Genomic DNA, 24,092 nt, shown 5'->3' on the forward strand with positions numbered 1-24,092 from the left:
TACAGCACCCCCAGTGACCGCAGTCCTTTCTTGTTAAAACATATTGTTTTCTCAAGTCGCTTTTAGCAATCTTATTAAAAAGACAACACTCACAAAAGCCAGCTCTTTTTTACAAGTGCAGAGGTCCATACAAATCTGTTCCTCAAGTGTCTTCAGTAGTGTTGCATGGATCAAGGAGCTGGATACAGAGTGCAGTCCAAACAGAGGGCCCAGCAGACGGGATCTTGGCCCAGTGTTTGGCCTTGGGAGAGGGAGGAGTGAAGGGAGACGAAGGCCTTACCACGACTCCTGGCTTGAATGCAGAAATAGAAGCTACGAGGACTTCTTGTGGGAGGTCCCCTAATTATAAATTGCAGGGACCACAAGGATAAGGAGAAACGAGAATGTACTGAAATTGATTATGGGATTTGGAAAGTGAACCAAAGAATAATTAAAAAAAATGTATGTTTTGGAAAACTGTAAAGCTCTACGATCACTCTTTCCAATGTGGGTTGAAGTTCATGTTCTGTGAAAATATCTGAAAACCATATTTTGTTTTCTTTCAAACTAGAGATGGTCAGACTTCAGTCTTCCCTCTGCATTGCCTCCAAAAACATTACTACCTGCTTTCAAACAACTCTCAGAGTATGACATGCTTGATCAGTGGCCTCACAGGGTCCAAGTATGAAGTAGTGCTTCAAAGCCACTGCTCTCTGGCCTCTGTTGGGCCTGCCTGGATGCTGCAGACGTGTGTTTGGCGGGCCATGTGAGAACAGACTGCTCTTACTCAGGGTGCCAGCTCTACATCCAAACATCTCAGCAAGACATCTGATGACTAACTTTTTTTCTCTGTTGATGAAATTCCCAATGTCCCCTTTTTCCATACACAATGCTGTCCAAAAAACATTACAATATGGGTATTGTGATCATTAATTCAAACGTTTGAAGTGGCTCTTTTTTTTTCTTCTCTCCTCTGCAGGTCACCAGCACAGCGGTTCATGATTATGCTAATGTGATCTGGCTCCACTGTGCTGTGCCTGGGATATTTTGTCACTTTCCGCTAAACATGATCTGGTTTATGGGTGACATTATAATAAGATGTGGGGGAGAAAAATGTAACTAAAAATAAGAACTTAAGCATATTAACACCAATCAGTCTTGTAATTCAATATTTATGATCTACTGCTAAGAAAATAGGTCATCCTTGAGAGGGGAAATCAAATACAACATTAAATACAACATTTTAAGAACCATGAGCTGCATTGTGGAACGTGGTTCACGAGCCATTACTAATTCTATTCTTCATTATTAATTTTCAAAGCGTGTCCAATTTTACACGTTTTCTGGAATTTGTAGAGGTCAAAAATCTCTGTCGCACCATTTTATATCTCTCATTTTAAATTGTGGGTTGCAAGCATGCATTCACTCTCAAGGTACTGTTACATTGTTACATACGCCAGTGCGCGTTTTATTACAAATGTGTGATGTTTCTTTTAGAAAAATAGGAAAAAAAACAAGATGAAAAAAAAATCATTACTCGAAGGTCATTTAATTTGGCCATTAAGCATAGTGGTTTTTGATTCCTAACATGGAGGAAGAAGAGTAATATAAGATGTCATTAGGGATAATGAGGCACATCAGCCTGCCTTAATATCTCCAAATTCAGTAAAGCTGGCTGTCTTGGCTTTGAGAGTTATGTGTTATTTCACTTATGAAATAATGAAGCTTTCCAGTTAGTTATGTCAGAATCTTGCATTGGGGAATAATTTACACCACATATCCTTGTAGTTTTTGGTTGGTTTGGAGTGCGTCTCCGCTAAGAATTGTCCCTCTGTCTGTGTCTGGGGGGGTCGTTCTGGCTCCAGTAGAAAGGCGAGAGGGGGTCTCCAGGCAGCTGAGGGGGAAATGAGCCCTGACAAGCGCTGGCATGAGTGGCGGAGGTGACATGAGCAGGGGGGCTTCCTTGTCTGTCTGTTGGTCTGTCCCGCTCCAAATTCTTATCTGATTTCACTTCATTTCACATTAGCTGGGTGTGAGGATAGGCCAGACCTAATTTTCAACCCCCACCCCCCCCCACCCCAATGTTCACGACAGAATGGACCGCTTGTCATTGCTGCAGCCCCCTTAGCAACATGAGAAGAACGCACATTGCTGCAAGTGAAGGCGCAAACATTTTGTCTTTCTTGAAGCTGTGACTCAAACTTTTGCATTTATCTGCTCCCTCGCCACCCAAAGTGCTTCCTGTCTCAGTGATGTCTCGGCAACGTTTTGACTAATGAAAAAACACTGGTGATAGCGTTTAGGATTGTTATGCTTTGGCTGGGATTTTTATGTGCGCGACAGCGCTCTGAATCTGCTACTTATAGTTTAGATAACTACAGATGCAGAGTCTTTTTAAGCAGCGTAACATACAGCACCACCCAAACACATTCATTATTTCAGTGAAATCTTTAAAGGCAGCCTAGTTGAAAGCGGTACCTCAGTGAAGTGGCACTTCTCTATTCCTGCCAACATAAAAGCAACCAGTCTTTGGGGAAAAAAGAATACTCATAATTGCCCTGGAGAGAAAGTATGAATGATTGAAAGAATGTGTTTCTTTCACACTGGTGCCTCACATTTTCCACGCTCTTTTTGTACTATAGTGACCACCTACTGACTACTGCCAGGCAGGTGCTAATAACACTGATTCCATTACCTTGTGCCATTTTGTCCTTGAGCCTGTGTTCGCTGATTATAAAAGGTGGCTACTGCAGTGGTGGGAGATGATATCTTTCATAATCCAGAAGTGTTCATAATACTCTTTACAGTACATTCAGGATAAACATCTGGCGTTCACTGTTAAATTTCAGTGCTTGCTTTAGTCGTAGCGTCCTCGGGGACGTTGGAAAAGCCGGCATTGTTTAAATATATCTTGATTTTCATAATCTCATTCATTATTTTGTGTTTGCAGAGGTTAGTTTATGTTGAGTTGTGTAGCTCTCTGCTGCTCCACAGAAAGTTTCTTCTCGCAATGTTATACCTGCTACTCTTAAGTTTCAACCTTATTTTCTCAGCACTTCTTCCATTAGTGCTTAGAAATTGCTGTTTGGCTTTCACCCAAACTGAAGTTCTGCTCAACAGCCAGGTAAAATGCAACGATTTGGTGACCGAGAGGGACACCTGACTGCTCAATCACTCTTTGTAATGGTCCGTCTGTAATGGACTTTGCTAACTTCTCAAGCACAGCATTTTCCAGGGTATCCAAATGAGATTTCAATTTTTTTGCAAATAAGTGAGACTAACTATGGAACTGAGTGAAATTGCCAGTTTCAGATTGGTATTTCTGTACAAAAAACGTGTAATCAATTCTTACCAGACATTTTTCTGGGGATGGTTTGTGTCAAACGGAATGCTCACTTGTCTGTTTTAATACCAGACCGGCCTGTCTCCCCGTGAGATTGGTTTAGCTTGAGGCGAGCTGACTCTGCTCTTGGTCTCCTCTGTTTCTTTTTCCTCATACTAACTACCAAGCTTCGCTGTGGCTCTGCGGTATAACAGTATTTTCAGGGAATGGTAAAATTGCAGGAAACTGGATGTGCTACTTAATGTGTTCGCAAATGTAATACTTCCTTGAACACTTACTCCTGGGCCTAGCAGGGGCACTGAAGCGAACATAAACACTGATGTACATCTGGATAGAGTGTGGGTGTTCAGGTCAAAGTTACTGGGCTTGAGACAGCTGAGCGCATTTTATTGTGCTCAGACGTCCATCAGCAAATCCACTGCCCCCCTCTTTCCTACAGCACAGGAAGAGGAGAAAGTTGTGGTGACAATTTTAATGTTATATGGTTGAATACAGAAGCTGGGAGGAAATAGTGCTCATTAGGGAAAACCAAAGTTGTGAGTATTTGAACACCAAACTGTGAAACAAAAGTGCTCTCATGGACTTCAGGCTGTGTTTGTTCTAGCGCTGCAGCTAAAAATTATTTTCATTATTGATTAATGACGGGATAATTGTTTTGGATTGGATTTTTAATTTTTTCAGCAGCATCAGTAGCTATGTCAGATACAGTAGTCGATTGATTTGGAATATTACTAATTCCTTTTAGCTACGAAACTAAGTTAAGTTAGTAAGTTTAGTCTAAAACTATCTTTTAAACATCACCTGCTCCAACTTATATAATATATAAAAGTGCTGCTGTGTCATACAGGTGCTACCACCCGCCAGTAATATTTTGCAAAACATGCAATAAGGCTTCTTTGTTGGTTGCTGTGTGTTGCGTGAGTGCTGAGTGGTAAAGCAAGCAGTGTTTACAGGACTTCAGGGAGACTTCACAGAGGTCAGTGCAGACTGGGATGCAGTCACGCGGAGTGTTGGCTGTGAAGCAAAAGTTGTGAGAGATAAAAGCCTGCTGGAGGGGTTTCCTGCCCACATCTGGCAAAGAAAGAAGATGGGCTTATATAGCTCTCTCATGGGACAAGAAATTTCATGAATACAGTCTGTCTGCCCCCCGACTGTCTGCTGCAGGTGAGGCAGGCGTCTCGTCACTGCTTCCAAGTTTCTATGAAAGAGTGTGAGTGTGTGTGGAAGGAGAGAGAGAGAGAGAGAGAGAGAGAGAAAGAAAACAGTTTGGTCTCCTGAGGGACAGTCAGCCTCTGGCAGCTGTGACACAGCTCCGACTCAGCAGCTGGATCCAGCTGTTGATCCCTCCTCAAACATCTCTCCTCTGACTCCGTGGGGTGGGTTCTCTCTCACTCTTCCTGTTTCTTTATCTCTGTTTGTCTCTCTTTACTCTTACTCCATGTCCATCCAGACTCCTTATCTCTTCCCAGTTCCCTTTCCCACACTGCTGCGTCCCCCATGTGATCCAATTACACCTCTTCACTTCCCCTTTTCCCCCCGGAGTGGTGGTGACATGTGCATCGGAGCAGGTGAGAGCAGCACATCTGCCTGCCAGGGGATGCTCCGGCCTCCCTGGAGTGGCGCGAACACACTTCCTTGTGGGTCCCAGTCAGACCAGGCCGAGGCTTATCTAATTTGATGATGGAAGAAATACATGGGTTTAAATTACCGACAGAGTGAAGTCAGACTGCAGGTGTGTGTCTTCCGGCTCAAGGGGAGCACTTTTGCTTGACCTTCATAAATAGAGACAAATATCTACTTCGCCTCCCTGCTCCTTTGAGACGACTGAGTGGGAGAGGGGGGATAGACGGAGTGGCTCGCTGTGACGAGGGCTGCCAGGCCTTCTGTTTTCACAGCCCGTGGTCCCCCTGCACATGTGCAAGGCAGTTGGCGCTGCTAAACAAGCTGGGCATCAGGAAGCGTCATCTGCTCGTGATATTCACTCTGTTCCAAAGCAAATCTGTGCTAAATCATCCATCCAGTCCCCTGCTGTCCATCAGAAGCCACCAGACTGGAAAGCAGACGCTGAGTGACAGCTTGCCAGGTAACAAAAATCACTAATCAGGGAAAAGTAGATCCCAAACAAACAGTAACAAATCAAATTTTTGGTGTGATGATGGAATCCAGGTATAATAGTTACTCAGTTGCAACCATGTTGTATTTTACATTCATGAAAATACATGACAAAAGTGCCTCCTCCTAGAAAAGCATGTACTATATATACACAGCACTAGAATATCTTAACCACTGAGCAAATCGTCTCCATATCCAGAACTTCACTGTTACAAGGAATGCATGGCTTTCGTCTGCCAGCAACCTCAGCCCCCCCCCTTTTTTTTTTGTGCTCCAGCCTTGCTGCTGCACTGGCTGCCAGTTGAAATAACGATTGAGAAGAATGTTACTGAACCCAACAAGCGCATGGAAACACTGGTGCATTCAGTTACCGGGCGTGTGGTCAGATCAACCTATTTCTGCTCTCAGCGCAATCAATGTCGGTTTACTACCCGCTCTGATTGGGGCTGTGAAGGGAGCTGAGCACAGGGATTAGTCAGCACCTCATATCCTCATGTGAGAAATAGGTGATAGGGGGTAGAGTTTCAGGAAAGAGGTGGTAAAACAGAAATGCAGAATACAAACAAGGCCAGAGGTAAAGAGTCTAAAGCCAAGGCTATCTCTCTGTGTGGTCAGGAAAATGTGGGACCTACACTGTGGCTGTTACAGCAGGATGTTTTGCAGATGCTTGTTAACAGTAATGATGCTATGAAAACTCCCAGCTCCTGTACTTAGTGCTGGGTATTGAACCTCAGTACATGTTTGGTAATGACTAAAATGTAACCAGGCACCTTGTATGAATAATGCCTTCTGAGATTTGTGTTCCCCCTTATAGCTGTTCTTTGATCAGCCAGTTTTTAGATTTAAATAATTATTTTGGCAAATTTAGCATGCGGTTTTATTTAGCCAAAGTTCTCAAAATATGTCTGCATGTTTAAAGACAATATTATTTTATTCATGTAAGAAGTTATTTTCTTACATGAAAAAAAGTGATTACTTGAAAAAACAGTTGCATTCCTTGAAGATATCTTAAAAAGTATTATTTTGTTATTGGTACTGATATTTATATATCATACTTATTCAAATGATACCCAGCCCTAATTGCATTGAAATAATAAGTTAGATTGGGTGATTGATGAATTAGCTGATCAACAGAAAATTTCTCAACAGCAATTTTAATCATTGATTAATGGTGGCCATTTATCAAGCAAAAATGCCCAACATTTTCTGGTACTCAGGCCTAGCTCAGTTGTAGTGAGTAAGTAGTTTTTTCAAGCCTTGTACGACGGAGGAAACGATAGCAAGAGTGAGAGAGCAACAAACCATATGGAGAAGGAGGTTTGTGGGGAGAGACGCTCCGCTTTTACATCGCGGTTAGCCAACGTTGTCTGTCTTGGCTTCAGACACTGAGGCACCCAGGCCTGCTCCAACCAGACTCCCAGTCTGTGTGTACTGATGCTCCACGGTGGTCCACCCTCACACTGTTGGTTGCATATCTTGAAGCCTTCGCCACATCTGCAAGAAACGCCCCTTGTGTTATAAAGGAGGACATCTGTTATGGCTTATCTATTCTAAGGTAATGCATCCACAGTGCAGATTAGTTGTAATGAGGAGACAACGGCTTAGCTTAACACAGACGTCCTCTGAGGGCTGGGAGGTGATTTAAAGATTTAGCGAGGGAACTAATTACCACAGTGCTATGTACCTCATCAATAAGGCTAATTTGGTCTGGTGCTCCAGAGTTTATGTTGAGAGTGGTGTGCTGCTTCTTTCAACCAGCGTGTTGAAAGGCCAAATCTTTGTTTAGATTGTTGTGTGTAGCATGGTGCTGTGAGGAGCCGGGAGGCAGCATAAGAAGCAGTGGGACTCTCTGCTGTAATTAGGCAGTGCTGGTATGCAGGAGTGCAGGACTCAAGATGTGTGATGTGGTATCAGAGCAGGCGAACAAAAAGCCAGGGGCTGGGGTGTGCGTGTCTTGGTGTAGACGGGGTTTAAGGGTGGAAGAAATTCTCTAATCAGTGCCCTGGGTTCCTCCCTGATTGCCTCACAAATGCATCTTGTGGGATCCAAAGTATCAACGCAGGATTCTCGGGAGCAGGGAAATTTATGGGCCAGATATTATTTTGGCGGCTCATGGACAAACTAAAATGATGCACATCAGTGCTCTGCACCACGTTTCCATTAGAGTGTAGGTTTAAGGCTTGACACACAGCCAGTCTGAGCCAATCGGGGCAGAACCATATTGAGTTGCAGCACCTTGGAATGTGAACTGAAAAAAAAATGGAAAAATACTGACCTTACATTTCTGTGTTTTTACTTTGAATGGCCTGTGCTCACCGTACAGAGACCCTCTTTCAGGCTGTCAGGAGAAGCTGATCACACTCAGAGTGTGTATGAAAAAATACTTTGTGGTCAAATGCCCAGAAAAAGTGAGTATTGTTTGCAGGGGCCCGAGCAAAGTCGTCTCACCTCTCAAATCGATGCAGACAAGGAGCCGGTCAGTGCAGTAGCCGGCGTAATGGAGAAACAAGTTGTTGATGCTTTCAACAAGCCAATGCATCATTGCCAGGGCTGTGAGCATCCAGACATCTGGTTTCAGAAGCCGTCTCCAGTCAAACCTGGCTGTGTCTTTATAGAGGATCCCTGGAAATGATGCATAATATATTTCATCAGATCCATGAACTACAAAAGCCTCAAATCCCAGTTGAATTTGTGTCATGTGCTACAGAATACTGTATCATCTCCTCTTTGAACATCCGCTGCTCTGGATCCATCTGCCCTTCTTTACAACCAAGTGACCTTTTGAATCACCTGTTCTGCTGCTCTGGTTACAGAACACTTTCAGAGGTTTACTTTTCACGTCATAGTTGTGGAGTGGCTTGAGTACGACCTCACTCTCATGTGGTGGGCGGTTAATCTCACTGAGCAGGACTGTGGGGCTCTGCAGATGTGAATGATCTTGGTTTGCAGACCTGTGCAGATCTTTGGTTTGGTGCCTGGAGAGAACTAAAGAGTCACCTGCTGCCAATTTTTACTATCAACAACTTATTGCTTACAGGCCCTGATTAGCCCCGACAGCGGATATGTTGATTAATGTAGCAATTTACCTTTTGTATGTGAAGTCACGGCATGCTGGAATAACACTAGCCCATTCAAAGATCTGCCTCGGACCGGATAGTTTGTCTTTTTAGCTCTTTGGTAATTCAGGAGAAGTTAAGACACAGCTGCTTGATTGTTTTGTTCCCTTCGTGTGTCCCATTCACAGCTTTCCTGTGCAACCACCATCTTCCACTGCTGGTCACAGAGCAGAGCAAGTTTTGCTCAATGGCACTTAGTTATTGGGGGGGGGGTTACTCATTGACATTTTCCCCATATGAACTGTCCCTGTCAATCACAAGCCTACCGGTCTAACTTCTTGACGATAGTCGCAGTGAGTCAGCCAGCGAATTTGAATACAGGATGCAGGCAATTTCATCATCACTACTAAAACAAAAGCTTTGATGAAATATAAATACTGTTTTGAACCCAGGGGATGCCATTGAGTGATTTTACAGTTGATTTTGACAACATCTGTGAGGCCTCCTGGGCTATATCCAATAGATGTGGGGTCTCCAAAGCAAACGGAATGATTGATAAGACAGTTTAGATGGCGAATCTTTTACTTGTTGTGCTGCATGATAGATAATACCCTCATGTAGAGAGGATCATTTCATGGTCACGATTTGATGTAAAAGCTGCCACAGCACGTGCAGGATTTTCAGATTGTACATTATGATTCCAGTGCATCCCCAAAATGTAATTCTCAGTGCTGTGAGCATCCTGTAATGATCACAGTAGTTCTCTCCTCCGCATTAGAAATGTCACTCATCAGTGTGTCTGAATGCAATTAAAATATGACTTAAAACATCCAAACCTTAGCGAGCACAAGGCATTTCATCTACACCACGACATGTAATTTGAGTGTTTAAGATTCAGCTCTGGAAGTTTAATGCACCGTCACAATGCCAATGTTTTGGCAGCCACCTTTTGTAGAGAACAGTCATGTACTGAGTATATTAAGACCATGCTGGAAAGATGAGAAAAATAATCAGCCCTTTTTTTCTGCCTTTAAATCTCAGCCACTTTCAGTCAGCGCTCTTCCCCTGTCACCATCCCTGTCATCGCTGCTACGGCGCCATTTTTTATTCATGGGCCTTCCTTTGCAGTTTTTTTTTTCTTTTTTTCCTCAAGCATACTAATTCTACAATCTAATAGGCATAGTGGTATCTATGCAGTTTTTATTCTCTTATTACCATTGAGTCGACCTTATGAAATGAACTGCGCGGAAGTCTTCTGCTTGTGTAACCTTCCCTTAACAAGAGCCAACCTTTGTCCTTTAAGAAAGCACATTTTAGACATTAGAGTGAGTTTGAGTGAGTAGAGAAGATTTCTGCAGCCTCAATTGATTCTGCTCGCATATTTCTGAAAGAAGGCCTTTCTTTGGGAGACCACTCTGAGCCCCTCTGCCTCCTGCAGTTCTGTAAATGACTTGTAAACAGGCTGTTTAAGTGTGAAGTCACCCTGTGCCCTATTGCTTCCGCTCTTTATTCATCACGCTAACTCGCATACACATAGAAGTATGGCGAATGTTTTTGCTGAATAGCCGGGGGAAGGGCACCATCGCTGTTGTGGGACTTCCAAGAAATTCTCCACAGAAAGTTATGTCTGCAGGAAAGAAAAATAGACAGACACTTTTTAGCCTGTCCTGCAGCTATTTATTACACATAAAGTTTGAGTTTTGAGATTCTAAAATTGGGCAAAAGACTGAAGTGCAAAAGAAACATGAAGATGCTGAATGGAAATCTGAGATTAGATAAAGGACAGTAAGAGGAATATGACTTTCACTCTTTTGAAGAGGGTAGCTGAAAAAAGGGGAAAATGATTGAAACAAATGGGGAAAGCGGGAGGAGGAACAGTGAGAAAGAAAGCAGATGCTGAGAGGGAAAAGGAGGCGATTTACCTCATGCAGTGTGTGTGCAAAAGTGGCGTGTAGATGGAGCTCAAGTGGTGGTTTGTTACCATGGCAATATTTGGGGAACGAGGGAGGGAGGAGAGTGGCGTAAACAACAAACCCCATCCATTTCACGGGCAAATCATGATCACTAAGTGCCTGTTTTTCCGTTATAATTGTGGTTTGAGTATTTACACGCCAGGACAGTCCCTCAATGAATCGAGGAGAGGTGAACTCGTAAAGCCTCAGTTACTAAACGGCACAGTTTTTGTTTTTTTCAAGGTATGGGATTGCTAAGAGTTAGCTGTCCTTTTCCCAGAGTTCCTTGCTGTTTCTTTTCAGACTGCCTCACAGTCTCAGCTATCACACGACATTATCAACACATCCTAGAGGTCTGGGGAACATGTAGCAGGGTCTGAGGATGTTTGTTTGGAGATAGAAACATCACGATCTCTTGGCTGGAGAAGGTACATTTATCCTGGTGTATAAACACAGACCATAAACTCAACTATCAGATGAATCTATATTGTATATCAACTGAGGTTTTCATTTGGAGGGAAGAATCGGGGGTTAGAAGAAGACTGACTGTGTTTATTCGACATGTTGCCCATCACCCCCACACACACCCCCCTACCAAACCCACCCACCCTTGCGTGTTGTCAGTGGCTGGGGCCTCTGCATCTGTCACGAAGGACAGACATGGGGGAGAGTTCACAAGGCCTCCTCTCTCCCAAACTCAAGCTCTGCCAAGACATCTTTGTCCCTGCGTTTTGTCTCGCTGCCTGGACTTCCGTTCACCCTGTCACCCCCAGCTCTCCTGGGTTGTGATAACAGATCAGGGGCATCCTAATGAAGTGCCAGCATGATTAGATTCAATTTGCTCTTCTTTTTTCCACTTGGAAGAGAAGAGCTATCAGTCTAAAAAACACTTCCGTCCAGCAGACTTATCCCACACCTACATCCCCCTGTAGCCCGGAGCAGCCAGACTGTTGCTAACATTCGGCCTTTATCTCCCGCAACTTACCCATGTGAAGAAACAAACAGAAATCTGTTATCTCAAACCAGACGAAGCCTATGTGGGCACTGTGGACAGCAATGTAAACACTCACGGGGAGCTTCCATTGGACTGACGGGAGTCTGTCTGAAGAAAAAGAGGATGTTTGTCTGAAATCTAAATTTCAGTGGAATAGTCAAAGTTATAATACTAACGTTTTCACGACATGTGATAACATAACAGAGGAGCGTGTCTGTCTGACTGGTGGAGACACTAGTTTCACCCTATTTGTCAAAACTGAATTATGGGTGTTGGGTCTGGTTACTGACAGGATATCATAAAAATAATAATTTATATTGTTTGGATATTTTCTGAAGCAATGTGCTAAGTTTCTTGGCAGGTGTAAGATTTTTCCCCTCTTAATATCTGTAAGATATATTTAAGATTGATAGTGAACTGTCTTTATCCTTCTTTAGACAATCAGTTGGACTGAAAAAACTAATATGTGTAATGCATTTGAAAATATATAAGAAAAACAGTGTTTTGTAAGGGGATGAGAGAGATAAACTATGTAGCAGTTTGCGTGCCAGTGTGTTCCTTTCCCAGTCTGGGAAGGTGGGACAAAGCTGCAGGATTTGGCCGGTGTTTGTGCAGGAGAAGGGCGCATCAAGATGAGGCCAAAGCACACAAGCTGAAAAGATTTTTTGGCTTGGACATACAAGAGACAATGCTACAATCACGGCAGATCCATACCCATGGACCAGTGGGATCTGTAAGCAATCCATGACTTAATTGACCTAATTCTACTGTGTGTGTGTACTCGTGACTGAGTCGAAGTCATAAAATTGGCCTGTTATTGATATTATACGACACGACAAGTACTTAAAGATGGGAGCTTACTGTAGCAAATTAGGTTATGTTGACACAAGGCACCCAACACACTTCAGCAGTGTTGTCGAGAGAAGACAACTAAACAGTCTTAATTCAGTGTGACGGCTGTAGATGTTGCCATGTCTCCCAGTGGCCAGTAGGGACAGAGCGGCTCACTAAGTGTGAGTAAATGAATGAGTGAATGGATGAATAGGCTCCTTCCCTTCACATTACTTTGTATGAAGAAAGCTGTGAAATGCAATTCACATCATGAAAAGGGGAATAAAGTAACAGGTAATCTGTGGGACAGGTGTAACCATGGCAACTGATAGACATAAGTGTCATTCAGCTGCTGAGTTATGCTATTTGTTGTTTCTCTGTAAATGCATAATGCAGCAGTAGATGGTACCCTCTTCTTTAATTAATGTGTGCTTGTGAATAAGTATACTGTAAGACTAGATATAACCTAGTACAAAGTGATGATTCCCTCTATTTTATCTATGCTCTATATTCCATGATTTTAAACCTGCAATAAAAAAGGCAGTTTGAGGAAAGCAATGGCTTTAATTGCAAAGATGGAACCTATATTGATGTATTTGCTCCACTATCTAGCTGTAACAGTCGGGTACCAGGCAGAGTGAGTGTGCACCTGTGCAGAGGCTGTCAATGACAATTGCACTCCACATTAATTGGTTTGGTTAGAGCCCTTACAGTGACAAAGCTTCCACACAAATGCATAAACACAAGCAGAGTGGATGGAGGTGAGGATGTAAGGGGTGGAATTGAGATTATATGAATGAATAAAAAACCATAAGTGACATTACATTCTGGAGCCATGAATAATGACTCACCATCCAATAATGGCCTTAGAGTTAAATTTTCATTCACCCACAGTGCAACGACAACAATCAGCTCCAGTGTCTGTTTCTTAAGTTCTGGGAGAGTAAGGCTGATGGGGGGGGGGGACTCCTGCAGCACTGTCCGCATCCTGGTTTGGCTTGGGCTCTGCCTGAAGGGAAATGAGGAATGATCTCCTTTAGGTCACAGGCCATGATTATGGGAATAAGTATATGATGGAAGAAATACTTACAAAAACTTTCCCAGTGTATGTGTAGCTGTGGCAACTGCTATAGAGTTGGCTTAGCAACTTCCAGGCCTTTGTAGACCATTTTAACCGCTTAGGTCATTTGTTATTTTCTAGAGAGCTTCCTTGGAGCAACTCTACCATTTCGAGCGTGAGTGCTTTGTGGAAATCGGCACTTTTTTAAAAACTCAGCTGATTTATTACAAACAGTGTTGAAGTGATTCAGTCGTCTGCTTAAAGCGAGTTAATATTTCAGAACAGCTTCTATGCTTTTTGCTGAATAGCGATTTAACTTTTCGATCCTTGACTACAAATCATATATAGTTTAAATTTGTGCTGACAGTTTTCAAGCGCATGCTTTACAGAATTTGGATGTATTTTTTCGTTCCAAGCGGCCTTTGTTTCCCTTTCATTTATGTATGGCATGAAAATCAATCAAGAAGACACTTGTTAAACTTGTTTGAGTTAATCCACCCGAGCAAACATCAAGTCTGAATTCATTTTGACAAAGTCACACTGTTGTGGGTGCAGATCATTACTGCAGAATGACTAGAATTCATGCAGACCTGATGGATTACAACATTCAGGTATGGAATGTAATAATGGAAAACAATGGAGGCCAAAAACAAGAGAGAAAAAACACATTAAAACTTTGGTGACAGCAGCATTGTTTGCAAAATGTGCGGTCACATTTTGCAAATATTGCTGTGATATACATGTGACTTCTAGTTAACACTGATCCTTTAAGACCTATAAAGGCTGCTCTGACTCAAGGCTTCATTTTTGTGACGAAGTCCACGTAGCCGTGCTTCTCTCCTGAAGATTTGTTGCTTATGACTCATAACTTTTTGTGATTTTGTGAGGGGAGAGTTTTTCTCTTTACTGGCAAGCAACTGTGGTAGTTTCGGTACGACCTCTCCTTTACTGGTGCAGCCCTTAGTGCTTTACTTTCTGTGAAGTTCATTACTGGTTTACAGTGTGTAATAAGCCTCATTAAAGCGATCCCAGTGGTACTCACTCCTCTGCTCGGAGGGGCGAGTGCAGGATTTGGTGTGGTCTCCCCGAGGCTTGGGTGGTATGGTGAAAGCGATTAACGGTGTGACGTCAGAGAGCTCTGACTGGAAAGAGGGGCATGATATGCTCACATAACTGTGTTCACACTGGACAGTAGGTTAGTTTCCAATCCCTGCTTAATCCTGAGAGTCTTCAGATGTGGGCACTGGAGGAAGCCAGTGGAAATGAACACCGTGGCAGTGGTGTGCTCTGTGGATGACAGAGAGGAAATTGCGTGCTCATACAGCACCAAACTAATTCAGGGTTTTCGAATCTTTTCCAGGCTCACCAAAGCAGACTTTATTATATAACGCTCTACCTTTTGTTTTCTGTTTCTTAGCTCATTGGATATACAAAAACAAAGAACAGAGGGGAAACAGTGTTTTTCTAAAGCTCAGTGTCAGACTAGATTGATGGATCAACCATTTCCCCATATTCATGCTACTCTGCAGAATAAATTATTCAAATGAATTCAACGTAGCCAGAACGGCTCATAGAATACTTTGTGTGAAACTCCTTTTTTGAGATACAGAGTTCATTTAGCTATGGCTGTTAGCGGAGTGATGGGTGATACTGAGAGAAAAGCAGATCGGTCCTAAATAAATCAAATAATTCCTTTATCTCTTGCCAAGGACCTTCTGACTCTGCTTTCGCCTTTTATTAAAAAAGCTGCGCCTCAAGTGCTGAAGAAATATTAATAGTTCCAGACCCGTATTAGTGTTTGGGATAATTGTGGTCATGCCCCCATTTTTCACTGTCATGCTACTTTTTCGAAACTTACTGTAGTAACTGTTTGTTCCAGTTTAGCCTTGTGGTAACCAGTCCTAATTAAGGTTGTATTTACAAGTACATCAGTATCCTTGTTGCAATGGTTCTTTTAACCCGGAGTGCTAATGTGAAGCGAGGGTCTCTTTAGAAGACCAGTCTAGACCCTTTTCACTCTGTGAGCTTGCTGTTGCCAGGCTGTTCAAAAATGCTGGAGGAGTTGCCACAATGTGCTTGTATAGAATGGCTTATGGCACAAACACGGCACTGTCTCTGTCCGTAGGGACTGTTGATGTGGGACAGCTGCTTTATGATGGTAAACTCCCTTCCTGAGAGCTGAGGACCCCCTGCTAACTTGCCAGCATAACCACATTGTACATGAATTGACTCAACATGTTGGATTAGCTGGTTAAATACAGTTATCCTTTCCCTCAAGAGTACAATCCTGACATTTAGGGCATTAGAACATGAACAAAGACTGTTCAATCTTTCTCAGGGCCTGCTTTTCTTGTTTATTCTTGGCCCAGTGTGGGGAAGATGGCAACCTGCATGTTAATTATGTTTCCCAGTGCAACTCCATGTAAGAGGTTACATGTTAAGATGAAATCAAAGATTGATAGAGACAAACATGAGAAACTGGACAGTTTTTTTTAATGGTTTACAGTTCTGCTGTAGATACAGATAAATAGCTTTTGTGCATAAAGGCTAAAGTACTTTGAATATATACACTGCATGGATACTGCCAAACCAGTGACAGGGAGCTCCAGCCATCTTGGCAAGTGTCTGCGTAAAATAAATACAGCAAGAAAGAAAGAGGGGAAAAAAGCAAGTGAATATTGGGATCCAAACCAGAAACCAAGTCGTGTAGGTTTTTTCGTTTTCCTCTGTCATGCATACAGGCTGAAACACATCTCAACGCCATGGAGGAAGAAGACAGCGCTAAAGAGATAGACAGACCGAGAAGGCAAAAGTGGGGAGTTAAGAAAAAAGAGCAAGAGAGAACTGAGTAGGGGAGAAGAAAAAAAGAGAAAGCGAGAAAATGGAATAAAAATAGGCTCATGATGGAGCTGGTGTCTCGATGAGGCAGCCCACTAACCTCAGAGGCGCCACACTCCCTGGCTTATCCCAACCCAGCGAAAAAAGGAGGGGCCACACCACAGATCTTTCTGACTGCCAAGGCTCCAGCGCCAGGCCGACTCTCTCTCTCTCTCTCTCTCTCTCTCTCTCTCTCTCTCTCTCTCTCTCTCTCTTTCTGTCTGGTCGTGGGGGGGCCAGGCTAAGTCTTTGAAAGGCAGCAAAGCGCCGCTCCTCTTTCTGGATGACACGGCAACCCCTCGTGCCTCAGAGCGGGAGCAGGGATGAGCGCACAGCAAGGTGTCACTTCAGACCTGCATGTTTTTTTGTTTTTTTTTCTCTGTGCGTGACTGCAGGGATGGTGCTGTTGGTTTAGTAAAGTTACTGATTCGGTGTGGGAGCCGGTTGCTACTGAGCCTGACATGTGAACAGCCCCGGCAATACGAATGCATGCTGCAGTGTAGGTCACATCAATCACAGTGAGTTGGCGGCTGATGGAGCAGACACGGACCTGGCAGGAGGTAACTGACCTGGGAGTAAAATTCCACAGGTTTGCCACTTCCTGTCCACTTCCTGTCCTCCTGTGCTTTCCATGGCTGGAAAGCAGTTTGATCAACTTAATCATCAGATGTATAACTTACATTTTCAATTTGGACAATCACATTGAAATCCAGAATCCAAAATGTGTATCATTTGCAGCAGATTTCAGACAGATTATCAGATGTCTGAGGTGACAAAGGATTGCCTGATCTCAGACCAGGTTTTTGCTTTGGGGAGTCACTTTAAGTAAAACAGACTTTATGCTGCATATGAAAACAACTGAGTCTGATCTCTCAGGAAGTCTACACTGTCATCTGGGAAATATTGACAGACAAAGAAGGGAAGAGAACTAGACAGCTCAACATGCTCGCTCATCTGGAGGATATTCAGAGGAAAAATATTTTCATTACTGTTTGAAATTTTACATATTAAGCGGATTACGGAGACTGTACACACATATTTTGTGAAAAAAGAACATCTGGATAGCATTAGTTGTCTCTTACGAAGTGTATTGTGCTTCTTTCGGTTTTGTCACTTTACGGCCAGACAAAGTATTCCACATAAAATGTGAACAAAACGATGGGGGATTTTATTGTTGTTTTTTTCCTCTTTGCATCTTCCCCTTGTAAGGCAAGTACATACAGTATGCTGTAATTAACGGGCGGAAAATTGAAACCTATATTTTTCCACAGCCACAGAGGTTTAAAATTTGCTGACTGGTTACATTGCTTAGTTATTCTATATCAGGAATTTGTAAGTTGAGTCTTCCTTTTGTTACCAGAGACCTGCAAGATTACAGACAGCTCGCTTCCTGTCTCTACAGAACAAAGAGGAAATGTTGAAGCATTGAAGTAAAATACCTGTTATTCTGTTCTGTCTGTTGTTCTGTCTTTGAAGTGTTTTTAGAGTTCTCGCTTACAAACTTTGTGAAAGCGCGTGGGTCAATTTTGTCTCAAATGTCTGTACAAAGGTCATAGTTCAAATACAGAAGAACCCATTTTGATCATGGTTGAAATAATGAAAATAGTAGTTGTCGCTAAAACATATTATAAAATATATAATAGGATATAACAAGAATTTAACTCTGACCTGAATGAAGAAAAACTAGGTGTGCAAGTCACCTCATGAAGATGAAATAAACATTAGAATGAATGTTCAAATTCCCCTTTTAACAAGCAGATCACACTTCAGCTTACTTCTCCAGCTCTTTGTTGTTATTTATGCCAAGTCAGAAAGATACTTGCAATTTATTAAATGCTTTTTTTATCCAAGAAGTTTCTACCACAGGTAATCTCACTGGGAGCCAAAACCTACAAGTGAATTTCAGTACAATGTGTTTTCATCCGGCTACTACTTGTATATTTTCCATTTCTTGTCAAACTTAATCAGCCAACAACCAAGGCAAAATTGAAGCCACAAGACAGTGGAAACCATTTATGCAAAGCTTAATTTTTCAATTGCATTTGACAATAGTCAACCTCAAAATACCTTTAATACCACAAAATATTTTGCCTCAGGCAAATATATCCATTAGTCAGTGTTTTTTAATTAAAAGTTCTCATTATTGGACCATTTGGAGCAAAAAATGTAATTTCTGCCCATGTCACACCGGTGTTCTTTATTTAGTGTGGTCCTTGATAACACTCCAGGGAGAGTGTAGAGTTATAGCTTTATTCAAAACCGCCCAGTTTGCACTCTAAGACCTTTTCATCTGGTAGCAATCTCCCTGTGAGCAGTTTCAGCCACCAAAAGCCCAATCCATCAGCCACTGTCATGTGCCGCAATGAAATGTGAAAGGGAGTGTAAACGCAGACGCATAATGGTCTTTTAAAATGGAAAATACCAGTTTAAACTTCATTTGTGCCCGACTGCTTTTTAGACGAACGGGAAAATAAGGAAATCAATTCAGAATCCCCCCTATTTATTTTAAGATGAACACTGAGCATTAGATGACACACGTTCTCTCTTTTTTAACTTGCTGCCTGCTCATTACTCCTAAAATAACAATGGGATTACAGTTACATGTGCTGATTTCATTCATACACAACAGATTGGTTTTAATTGGTCGCTCTTTCATGTTTCATGAGACTGTCACCACAGTGTGTTTGGGCTTGATGTGGAAAATGAGCAGCAGATTGCATAAACTCCAATGCAAACAGGGAGAAGAGGTGCTGTGTGCATGCAATGTAAGTGATTGTTGCCAGATTATATGCACCATATGTATTCCTTCAAGAGGGTAGACCGTATTTCCTTTCATCACATAGCGGAGCCATATTTACCTACGCCGGCTAACTGGTTCCATGCTTTCCAATTGAAATTGTCTTGAGCCTGTGGAAGATGATCGCTGCACAGCAGGTCATAGAAGGACAGGACAGCCTTCAGCTATCTCCCACACATAAAACAAATCATATCCGCTCAACCTTAAGGAGTAAGACCTGGGATAAAAGGTAATATTAACTGTCTGTCTAAACAGATGAAAGGCAGTCTAAGAGCATGCAGGCTCCTCACTCCTGCCCCGAGCATCGGGCACACGGTCAGTGTTGCAGTGAGTCCCCCGATGAAGGTCAATGGAGGGCTGTGTCACGGGATTATGGGATGTCTGCCCTTACTAGACTGAGAGAAGGAAATGAGAGGTGTCTAAATAAAGCCAGTTAAAATGAGTCAGACAAAAAGCGAACAAGCCTGTCTCTCCACTCACTTGTGGCTTGAGATAAAATAGATAAGTTACACGCTGAATGGGATAATATAGGGATATAGAGAGGGAGAGGGAGGGAGGGAGAGACAACAAGAGGGAAAGAAGAGTAAGTAACACGGAGTGACAATCTTGCAAATCACAGCTGTCGGAAACACATGATGACTCAGTTTTTGTCAACATTATTGGATGTCTCCTGTGGAGCAATGAGGGCTGCAGGGTTAAAGTGACCCTCTAACTGAGACAAGATGGACACAATGTGACAATACGCTGAAGCAAAAAAAATCAATTAGACCCATTCTAGAGTTTTCTGTATGCTCGGGCTTAGTCTGGCTTTTGATGTCCAGCTGCAGGCAACCCAGATCCGCAATCATGAGGTCTAGAAAAACGGATGAGTGGATGGATTGTATCTTTCACAACAGCAAGATGTCCCAGAGAATGAAACCCCCAGTTTACTGGAATTACATTAATTGTCAGGGAGGACTATGGATTATCTTAAAAACAGCCTGTGCTGCATTTTTATTTGCTGCCTTGTACTAATGCAGAAAAATCTGGAAATGTATGGGGTTGAGCCTAATCTGTTGTTTTCATATACTGTAATTATCTGCTCACAGTGGGAAAAAACACACACACTCACATACAGAATATAAAACAGCTAAATATCTTGTTCATTTTTAACAAGGCTAACACTAATATCTGGGGGGCTGCACTGAGACACTGCATCAAATCTAATTTATGCTTTCAGCGTCATCTCACAGTAAAATCATAAAGATATTCTATGTCATAGACAACAACTATACTATATGATGTACCACGCTGACATACAAAATGATCCACACGGGGAACTGCTGCGACTGCTGTAGAATTACACCACCATGTTTTTGAAGGTCGACAACCATATATCAGCCTTTCACCATTTGGGAAAAGGTGATGCCAGAGCTATAGGTCAAAAATGCTGGACTGCATCATTTTCTGTGGGACGGCTTTTGTTTTCTGTCTCTTGTACAAGTTTCACCAGAAACAGCTTCATTTACCCAGAAAACCTGTGGGATTATTAAGAACCTGCTCAGTATTTGATGCTGATAAAACTGATTGACCTTTTTGGTCCTCTTTGTTTTCTCATTTACGTAGCTGTGAGTGGTTCTACCAGGGTGAAGTGAGGCCCAGCAAGTAGCAGCAGTAAGCAGCTGCTTCTCATCTTTCTCTACAAGCATGTGTGTTATGGCTCTGCTCTGATTGGGTATCACGTAACCTTGTATCTCCTGAGCCCGTTGAGACTGTGCTGTTGGCACTGGCTGTTTCATTATTACACCACAGAGATCCCCGCACTTCACAGAATAGCTCATGGCAGAATAGATTTTAAATGCACATCTGTCTGACATTTATTGTTTTGTTAAGTAGACTAAACACTGTGTAAATGACAAGATCAGAGATGCAATTGGGGGTGAATGAATGCATGATGTTTTTCCTACTACAAGTACTCATAAACACTGTATGTGTTGAATTTGACTGTAGTATATTGCAGTTTTTCAGTGACCCCTGCTCGCTAAGAGCATTTCTCCCTCTCTCTCTTGTCAGGGGTCACTCGCTCAGATATAAACCTGGTCTCATTCCAGACTCAGACGTATATCTGTTTCTCTGTTTTTGTAAGCGGGCCCTCTCCATGGCTCCTCCGCTTCCCGCGTCCTTCGCGACGGTCCTTAGGTTGTTTGTGAAATGGAAGTAGCGCAGGACTCCTCTGGGACGTAACGGAGAAGGGAAGGTCTCCACCCCCCTCACCTCTGTGTTCCTGCAGAGTCCCCGGTGGCTCAGTGAACAGTGGGCTTGCTCTTGTGGTCTTTAGACTTCTTCTGTGTGTGTGTGTGTGTGTGTGTGTGTGTGTGTGTGTGTGTGTGTGTGTGTGTTTGTCTGAGAGAGAGGTCTTTACGTTTGTGTGATGAGGGTGGGCCTTTTTGCTTTTTTGTGTTAAATGTAGATGTCACGTTGAGTTAGTCCAGCATTCTGCTGAGGTCTGGCTAGACTGGAGAACAATATTTTTCCAAGATTGCCCTGGAGTGCCAGTAGCCAAAATGAGGGGATGCTGCCGTCTAAACTTCTGCCCATTCCTGTTGTTGCTCTCCATGATAACTTTCTTGCCCAGTCTTTTTTACTATATCCTTGCAACAAGTTACTAGGTGCATATTTTATAGTTTTGACAATAATTACACATTTTCTGTGCCAGCCTATCAGTCTCACTTTAGCCCTTTAACACAGTGAGCTCCAGTGAGATTTGCACTCTGTTATCGTTATCTGCAGGATGCACCAGGCAGACTGCAGGAATACAGTCTGACTGAATGGTGGTGCATTCACTGTGGGTAAGATATAGTATATCTCCAGCACATAATTTCCATGGTATCGTTTGTAATTCATTTGTGCTTTTCTCATATTTCACCCTGCTAGTTTCCCTCGCTGTCCCAAAGCTCTATTACCTTTCAGGCTTGTTTGAGCACATCAGATGTAGAGGCAGATTTTCTTTTCTGGAAAAAATTAAGAAACCATTTATAACAATAAACTAAACATTTTCTTGGACGAGACGTGAGGCAATGCTTCACTAGAGGAAAATTAGCTTGCCTAATTTGTTCTCAACAAAAGATCAGGGACGTCCCACGTTCCTCGCCAAAGCATTGAATCTATAGCATGTGAAACTAAAGAATGTAGCTGGTATGAATGAGGACTTGTTTGGTTCTGAAGTGAAGGTCCACTCAGTCCCCCCATACTATGAAATCAAGTAGTTCCCATGATTCTTTTTCTCCTGTTTTGTTCGTATGCCTCTGTGCTGGTGGCAGCTGTGGGCAGAGGCTTTATTGTTCAGATTGTCTGTCCATCCGTCTGGACGCCGTCCCACCTATTCTCATGAGAATGATATCTCAGAAACGCCTTTAGAGAATCGCTCCAAATATGGTGCAAAAATTCAACTCGACTTAAAGATGAAGTGATAAGATTTGGGTGGTCAAAGTCAAAGGTCAAACTAATTGTGACATCATAATGTTCTGCAAAAACTCCTTTCTGGGAGGAGGTTGTGACCATGGTTCACATGTGGTCAGATACTGAATTGGTGACACTAATCTTGGCTGCACACCTTGAAACTGTTGTGATTGTATACTGTAGATCTTCTGTTGTTGATGATGCGTGTGTCAAGCATCCAAGTTTTAGAATTTGTAGCTTCTTTGCAGAAACGTCCATATTTGAATCATTGTTGACTGTCATGGATGTTGTGTTCTATCAGAATCAGCTTTATTGGCCAAACATGTCAACACAAGAAATTGGATTTTCCTTTTTGTTTCTCTTGATTAACTTACACAGTAAACATGAAGCAGAGCAAGAACAACTAAGCTTAACAAAGTCAAGTCAAATCCTGTTTTATTAATATAGCCCTATATCTCACATCAAAAAATACATTCATTACATTTTACTAAATTCATTCAGAGTCTTCACTACAAACATTATATAAGTCTGGACAGCCATGGATGAACTGCAGCTTGACTGGTTGGCGGAGGCATACAACCGTGAGGCGGTAATTCTAGTTTAAGGCTGCAAGTGAGAAAGTTTTGTGGGTTGTCATGCACACCTCCACTGGCTGGCTGAGTCGGGTTGGCTAGGTGGTTTCTCTGGGCAGCTGTTCCAGCCCAGTATTACCCAATGCCCAGGTGGGAGTATCCGTGACCAGGCTGTGGCAAGAGCAGCACACTTGGATTGCCAGCTTTAGCACAAATTCCATCAACACCCACATGTCGTATGTCAGCTGCACTAATCTGAAGCTGACAGTTGTAAAAATAGGGCTGTTAGCCGGCAGATACATATTCACTGACTCGGCCTATGGGAGCCTCTTGGCTTAATCCCACAGTTGTTTCCCTGATTGAAAACAAATGCATCCTTCATCACTGCCGTCATCAAAGCCCAAATTCCTCATGACCTGATGGAGCTATCCAAAAACATTTGAACAAATTAATAAAAAATATTATAATTATAATTAAATAAATGAAATTAATAATAATAATAATTAATAATTAATAATAATATTATAATATTTGTTATACTTTGAATGTAAATTTGAACATAGTTACTACTCAGCCAGTATTATATATATAGCCAACCACAGACAATATTAACTTCTGGCAGTGACACAATACATATTTACGCATACTTATAAACAAAAAACAAACTTTTTTTTTCTTCTTTTGAGTAGAAAGGATATGAGTCAAATACATGTATTCTGTTATTGTCTGGCCACAGATCATCAGGGTGGGTAAGGCCAAGGGTCAGGGTTCACAGAATGGCCAAGAGAATGCTTAGCAACTCAGCGGGGCCTGAAACACTAGTAAATCAAAGACATACTCACTACTCAAAGCTGTGCTCCACGATTCTCTATCAAATCAGTTTTCTCCAAATGGAACTAGAAACACACTAAGAGGATCTCTCCCCTGGTCTTCCACCTCTGCTACTCTCTCCCGCTCGACTTCTCTCTTTTCATTTGGGTCTGGAGTGATCTGTTATATCCATTAGTCTTAGGAGGCCTGCGGCTCTTTGTCTGAGGGGATATGTCAAACTGTTTGCAGTGGATGGTCTATTGGCACATAA

The 24,092-nt window shown here is 42.5% G+C and overlaps 1 protein-coding gene across 1 annotated transcript in view; it reads left to right on the forward strand.

The window, feature by feature from the left end:
- The window catches only part of LOC111657810 (protocadherin-16-like), a 72,580-nt gene that overhangs the window by 2,310 nt on the left and 46,178 nt on the right, over positions 1-24,092 (forward strand). The gene's annotated exons all lie outside the window — the stretch shown is intronic.

This window comes from Seriola lalandi, unplaced genomic scaffold (genome assembly GCF_002814215.2).
Source record: "Seriola lalandi dorsalis isolate HSWRI2012SDOR001 ecotype SW California unplaced genomic scaffold, Sedor1 jcf7180002054413, whole genome shotgun sequence".
In the NCBI taxonomy this organism is placed as follows: Eukaryota; Metazoa; Chordata; class Actinopteri; order Carangiformes; family Carangidae; genus Seriola; species Seriola lalandi.